This window comes from Podarcis melisellensis, assembly GCF_964234715.1.
Source record: "Podarcis melisellensis genome assembly, chromosome: 13".
NCBI lineage: Eukaryota > Metazoa > Chordata > Lepidosauria > Squamata > Lacertidae > Podarcis > Podarcis melisellensis.
Window position 1 is genome coordinate 2935091 of NC_138545.1, and position 6407 is coordinate 2941497.

Here is a 6407-nt window from a genome sequence, read left to right on the forward strand (position 1 = left end):
AGAGCGGCTTACAAGCAATAATAAAAACAAGATGAATGATTACAACTTAAAAACAAAAATAAAATACAACATTAAAATAATGGAACATTAAAATATTAAAATGTAGCCTCATCGCAGGAGGAGAAGGAAAAGAAAGGAAAAAAAAGAGAGGCAGGGAATCAAATTGGCTCCAAGCCAAAGGCCAGGTGGAACAACTCTTTCTTACAGGCCCTGCGGAAAGAAATCAGATCCTGCAGGGCCCTGGTCTCATGAGGCAGAGCGTTCCACCAGGCCGGGGCCAGTGCTGAAAAGGCCCTGGCTCTGGTTGAAGCCAATCTAACTTCCTTAGGGCCTAGGACCACTAGGGTGTTGTTATTTATGGACCTTGAGGCTCTCCGTGGGGCATACCAGGAGAGGCGATCTCGTAGGTACGAGGGTCCTAGGCCGTGAAGGGCTTTAAAGGTCAAAAGCAGCACCTTAAATCTGGCCCTGTACTCCACCGGGAGCCAGTGCAGCTGGAAAAGCACTGGGTGAATATGCTCCCATGGCAGAGACCCCATGAGGAGCCTCGCTGCTGCATTCTGCACCCGCTGGAGTTTCTGGGACAGCTTCAAGGGCAGCCCCGCATAGAGCGAATTACAGTAGTCAAGCCTGGAGATGACCGTCGCATGGATCACTGTGGCCAGGTCGGGGCGGGAGGTGGAAAAATGTCGCCTTGGCTGTTGCTGTAACTTGCGCCTCCATGGAAAGGGAGGCATCAAGGATTACACCCAAACTCTTAACGGAAGGCAATGGCACTAATTGGGCCCCCGCAAGAGAAGGGAGTTGGTCCCTCATCCCCATGCCATCCTGACCCTGCCATAGGACTCTGTCTTCGAAGGATTTAGTTTCAATCGGCTCCCACGAAACCATCCAGCCACAGCTTCCAAGCATCTGGTCAGTGTGTTCGGGGCCGAGTTGGTGTGGCCATCCATCAGCAGATAGAGCTGAGTGTCATCAGCATATTGGTGACAGCCCAGCCCAAAGCTCCGGATAATCTGGGCAAGGAGGCGTATAAAGATGTTAAAAAGCATCGGGGAGAGAATTGCGCCCTGCGGCACTCCACACACCAAGGAGTGGCGCGATGACAATTCCCCCCCAAGTGCCACCCTCTGTCCCCGACCAGAGATAAAAGAGCGCAACCAGTTACGGGCTATGCCCTGTATCCCCACGTCTGCGAGGCGGTGGTCCAGAAGATCATGATCGACCATGTCAAAGGCTGCTGACAAATCCAAAAGGAACAGCAGTCCTGACCCAAATGCAAACTCTGGCCCTCCAGATGTTTGGGACTACTCCCATCATCCCTGACCACTGGCCCTGTTAGCTAGGGATGATGGGAATTGTAGTCCCAAACATCTGGAGGGCCGGAGTTTGCCTACGCCTGATTTAAAGCAACTCAGCCAACACAATGCCATCCAGGCATCTTTGGACTACAACTCCCATCGTCCAGATTAGCCACTTGTCGTGGACGATGGGAGTTGTAGTCCAATGTGTGGAGAAACTTTCCCGGGATCAAACTTGGGAACTCTAGCATGCAGGGTGCGACCCCCCCCCAAAAAAAATATCTTTGGAGGCAAGTCGCTGGGCACTTGCTTGCAGCGCCCAACCTCCAGGGAGGTTTTTTTGGCAACAGGCAAAATGCTTTTTAAAATTTATTTCCAGAGGCTTTTCTTGAGTTGGTTCCAGTTCAGCTGCTGCTTTGAAAATTCTGCGATTCTCACACCTCGCTCTGCCCCACAAGTGGTAGCACTGGGGGATAGGGTATCAACCTTCTAAATAAAATAAAAAGGGGGGATTTTTAAAAAATGAAACAAAAAGAAACCTTGAGAATGTAAGAAGAGGACTGCAGATAGATTAGGCCAAAGTGGGGCATACTTGCTGTGGTTGTGGTTGTGGTTGTTTAGTCGTTTAGTCGTGTCCGCCTCTTCGTGACCCCCTGGACCAGAGCACGCCAGGCACTCCTGTCTTCCACTGTCTCCCGCAGTTTGGTCAAACTCATGCTGGTCACTTCAAGAACACTCTCCCACCATCTCGTCCTCCGCCGTCCCCTTCTCCTTGCGCCCTCCATCTTTCCCAACATCAGGGTCTTTTCCAGGGAGTCTTCTCTTCTCATGAGGTGGCTAAAGGATCGGAGCCTCAGCTTCAGGATCTGTCCTTCCAGTGAGCACTCAGGGCTGATTTCCTTCTGAATGGAGAGGTTGGATCTTCTTGCAGTCCATGGGACTCTCCAGAGTCTCCTCCAGCACCAGAATTCAAAAGCATCCATTCTTCGGCGATCAGCCTTCTTGATGGTCCAGCTCTCACTTCCATACATCACTACTGGGAAAACCAGAGATTTAACAATACGGACCTTTGTTGGCAAGGTGATGTCTCTGCTTTTTAAGATGCTGTCTAGGTTTGTCTTGCTGTGGTAGCTTCTTGAAACTTTTACATTATCGCTGTTACTTTTTCTTAGTGGTCATTATATCGTTTTATCGTCTTGGTGAACCAAAATGAAATCTTTAAGTCTCAAAGTCTCAGAAAATCTTTAAATGAAGTGAGGTTCCAGACTTTGTACGATGAAAGACAAGCTGTGAAGCTTTGTGTATTCAGCAAATGTGATGTCCAACACTGAACAGTCATTCCGGATATTGACTACTGTTTTGTAGAATTATTCATCAGTGTGGTGGGAAGATATAGAATTGCTTCATAAACCCATCTTATTTCGAATGAAGGTATGTAAATGTAAATATCAAATGCTGTGGAACAGTGCTCATGTAATAATGTAGTCATTTCACAGCTTGTCTTTCATCGTACAAAATGTGGGACCTCGCTTCATTTAATAAATAATATTTTTTTATTATTTATATCCCGCCCTTCCCAGCCGAATACGGGCTCAGAGTGGCTAACAACAGTAAAATAATACAACATTCTAAAATCATTTCATTATATAATCAGTTCAAATGAAATTAATAGCAACCATTGGGCTAGAGTTCTATGAGGCTTACCAAAGAAAGGGGTCAGACTGTGCCTTGGCCAAAGGCCTGGCGGAACAGCTCTGTCTTGCAGGCCCTGCGGAAAGATGTCAAGTCCCACAGGGCCCTAGTCTCTTGGGACAGAGCGTTCCACCAGATCGGGGCCACAGCCGAAAAGGCCCTGGCTCTGGTTGAGGCCAGCCTAACCTCCCTGGGGCCTGGGACCTCCAAGATGTTTTTGTTTGAAGACCATAAGGTCCTCCGTGGGACAAACCAGGAGAGGTGGTCCCGTAGGTATGAGGGTCCTAGGCCGTATAGGGCTTTAAAGGTCAAAACCAGCACCTTAAACCTGATCCTGTACTCCACCAGGAGCCAGTGCAGTTGGCAGAGCACCGGGTGAATGTGATCCCGCGGCAAGGATCCCCTAAGGAGTCTCGCCGTGGCATTCTGCACCCGCTGGAGTTTTTGGGTCAGTGTGCCGCGGCAGCTAAAAAAGCCAATGCAATTCTGGGCTGCATCAATAGGAGTATAGCATCTAGATCAAGGGAAGTAATAGTGCCACTGTATTCTGCTCTGGTCAGACCTCACCTGGAGTACTGTGTCCAGTTCTGGGCACCACAGTTCAAGAAGGACACTGACAAACTGGAACGTGTCCAGAGGAGGGCAACCCAAATGGTCAAAGGCCTGGAAACGATGCCTTATGAGGAACGGCTAAGGGAGCTGGGCATGTTTAGCCTGGAGAAGAGGAGGTGAAGGGGTGATATGATAGCCATGTTCAAATATATAAAAGGATGTCACATAGAAGAGGGAGGGAGAAAGGTTGTTTTCTGCTGCTCCAGAGAAGCGGACACGGAGCAATGGATCCAAACTACAAGAAAGAAGATTCCACCTCAACATTAGGAAGAACTTCCTGACAGTAAGAGCTGTTTGACAGTGGAATTTGCTGCCAAGGAGTGTGGTGGAGTCTCCTTCTTTGGAGGTCTTTAAGCAGAGGCTTGACAACCAGATGTCAGGAGTGCTCTGATGGGGTTTCCTGCTTGGCAGGGGGTTGGACTCCATGGCCCTGGTGGTCTCTTCCAACTCTATGATTCTATGATTCAAGGGCAGCCCCACGTAGAGCGAGTTACAAATATCCAGTCTGGAGGTGACCGTCGCGTGGATCACAGTGGCCAGGTCAGGGCGAGAGAGGTAAGGAGCCAACTGCTTAGCTTGGCGGCGATGGAAAAATGCCGCCTTTGTTATAGCTGCAATCTGCGCCTCCGTGGAAAGGGAGGTGTCGAAGATTACACCCAAACTCTTAACGGACAGCGCTGGCACTAATTGCGCCCCCGCAAGAGATGGGAGTTGCCCCCCAATCCCATATCGTCCCGACCTAGCCATTTAAAGATTTTCAGAGACTTTGAGACAAAAGATTTCATTTTGGACTTGTTCTGGTTTGAAGGAATTGTATAAAAGATTGTCTATTGCGTATGCAGATGGTCATTGTGTTGCCTAGACATTGCCGACGTTCTCTTTGCAACACAGGAGTTTGTTTGGTTATTTCCCCCCAAGGAAACAGCCCCCCTGGCCTGGATGCTCCTGGCGATACCAGGTGCCTTGAGGCAGGCAGCGGCGGTCTCTGGTGCAGGAGATGAGCTGTGAGCCGACTTGGGCCGAGAAGACAGATCACCCGGCTGTGTCTCATGGTGGCCTCGCTGGCCTGTGAGTCAGCAGATCCTCCTTCCTCATCTCGGCCGCAGCAGGACAGTCTGACACTCATGTGATGGGGAAGACACCCAAAATGAGCGCCAAGTGAGTTTCTTCCGCCCAGCCCAGCCGCCAACCTGACGGTTGGGACCACAGCTCAAGGTGGCTCGAAAGAATTGCGTAACTTTACAGAGGAGGATAGCAGGGGCTTCTGCAACCGGATGGGAACATGAGCATCGTCTATCATGATAATAATTTTACTATTTATCATGCCACCCATCTGTCTGGGTTTCCCTGGCCTCTCTCGGCAGCTCCCCACAAATATTATGTAAAGGTAAAGGGACCCCTGACCGTTAAGTCCAGTCATGGCCGACTCTGGGGTTGCAGCGCTCATCTCGCTTTACTGGCCAAGGGAGCCGGCATACTAAGCATGACTAAGCCGCTTCTGGCGAACCAGAGCAGCACACAGAAACGCCGTTTACCTTCCCACCGGAGTGGTACCTATATATCTACTTGCACTTTGAGGTGCTTTTGAACTGCTAGGTTGGCAGGAGCAGGGACCGAGCAACGGGAGCTCACACCGTTGCAGGGATTCGAACCGCCAACCTTCTGATTGGCAAGTCCTAGGCTCTGTGGTTTAACCCACAGCGCCACTCGCGTCGCTCCACAAATATTAAATACACAATAAATTGCAATGCAGGAATGTGCAGTGGCCTGTGATGGGAATCAAACCTGCCACCTGTTGGCTTACAGGTTTACGTTATTAGATATAACCAAAGTAGTCATAAGCCACACTTTCTGAGCAACACAGCCCCAACGCGGCTTGCCTCATTAGCGTTTTTATTGGTTTGTTTTTTTGGTAATTTTTAAAATTAAATTTTACATTTTTTAAAAAAACAAAGTACCCCCTCCACACGACTTCCCTTCCTGTTTTACACCGCCATTTCTCCCTATTATCTTAATTTGGTCCTTCCTAACAGTTTATCCTCATTTTTCTGTTTTCACTATTTATTTTGCCAATCGTACGTTTTTGGTCAAACCCTGCAAGTGCATTTATTTCTTTACATTCTTTCTGTAGCTATGACCTAAAAGGTTCCCAGTCTTTTTTTAAAAAAGTCTCTTTTGTCCTTATCTTTGAGTCTTCTAGTCAACTTCCACCATTTCAGCGTACTCCATCAAGCGTTTTTATTAATCAAATCTGCATGGCACCCTATACCTGTAGATCTCGCAACATGAAATCGCAATGTTGGATTTTGCAGGAAGGATAACTCTGGGGCTTCAAGAACAGCTGGCACACTGCTATTATATGCTAACCCTCCAGATAGTCTACTACAGTTTCCATCATGCCTCAGAAGGGTACCCATATGGGGCAACTCTGGGTTTGGAAGCAGGGCCTACCTATGGAGGATCAAGCCTATTTTTGTCCCCCAAGTCCTCTCTCCACACCTTTGCTTCAAGACAGATGATTTACTGCCGTCTCAGACAATGGCTTAAGGCCAGGCAGCCAAGCCTAGACTACTGCAGCATGCTTTTTGTGGGGCGGCCCTTGGACCCCATTTGGCGGGTGCCAAGGGTGGTGCTGTGGGTTAAACCACTGAGCCTAGGGCTTGCCGATCAGGAGGAGAATCGGGATGTGCCAAACACCGAACTGGAGAGACACTTGAAAAGTCTGCAGTCAAAAGGGTTTTGCCAAAAGTAAGGCATGGAAAGTTTAGACTAAAAATGCATTGGATTATTAAGACACCTGCA

General features: G+C 48.8%; 1 long non-coding RNA gene across 1 annotated transcript in view; it reads left to right on the forward strand.

The window, feature by feature from the left end:
- The first annotated feature begins 1341 nt into the window (after positions 1–1341).
- The window catches only part of LOC309355947, a 116527-nt gene continuing 111461 nt past the window's right edge, over positions 1342–6407 (forward strand). Inside the window, exon 1 of the long non-coding RNA XR_014162657.1 lies at positions 1342–1363. This is a non-coding gene — a long non-coding RNA (uncharacterized lncRNA). The remainder of the gene's footprint in view (positions 1364–6407) is intronic.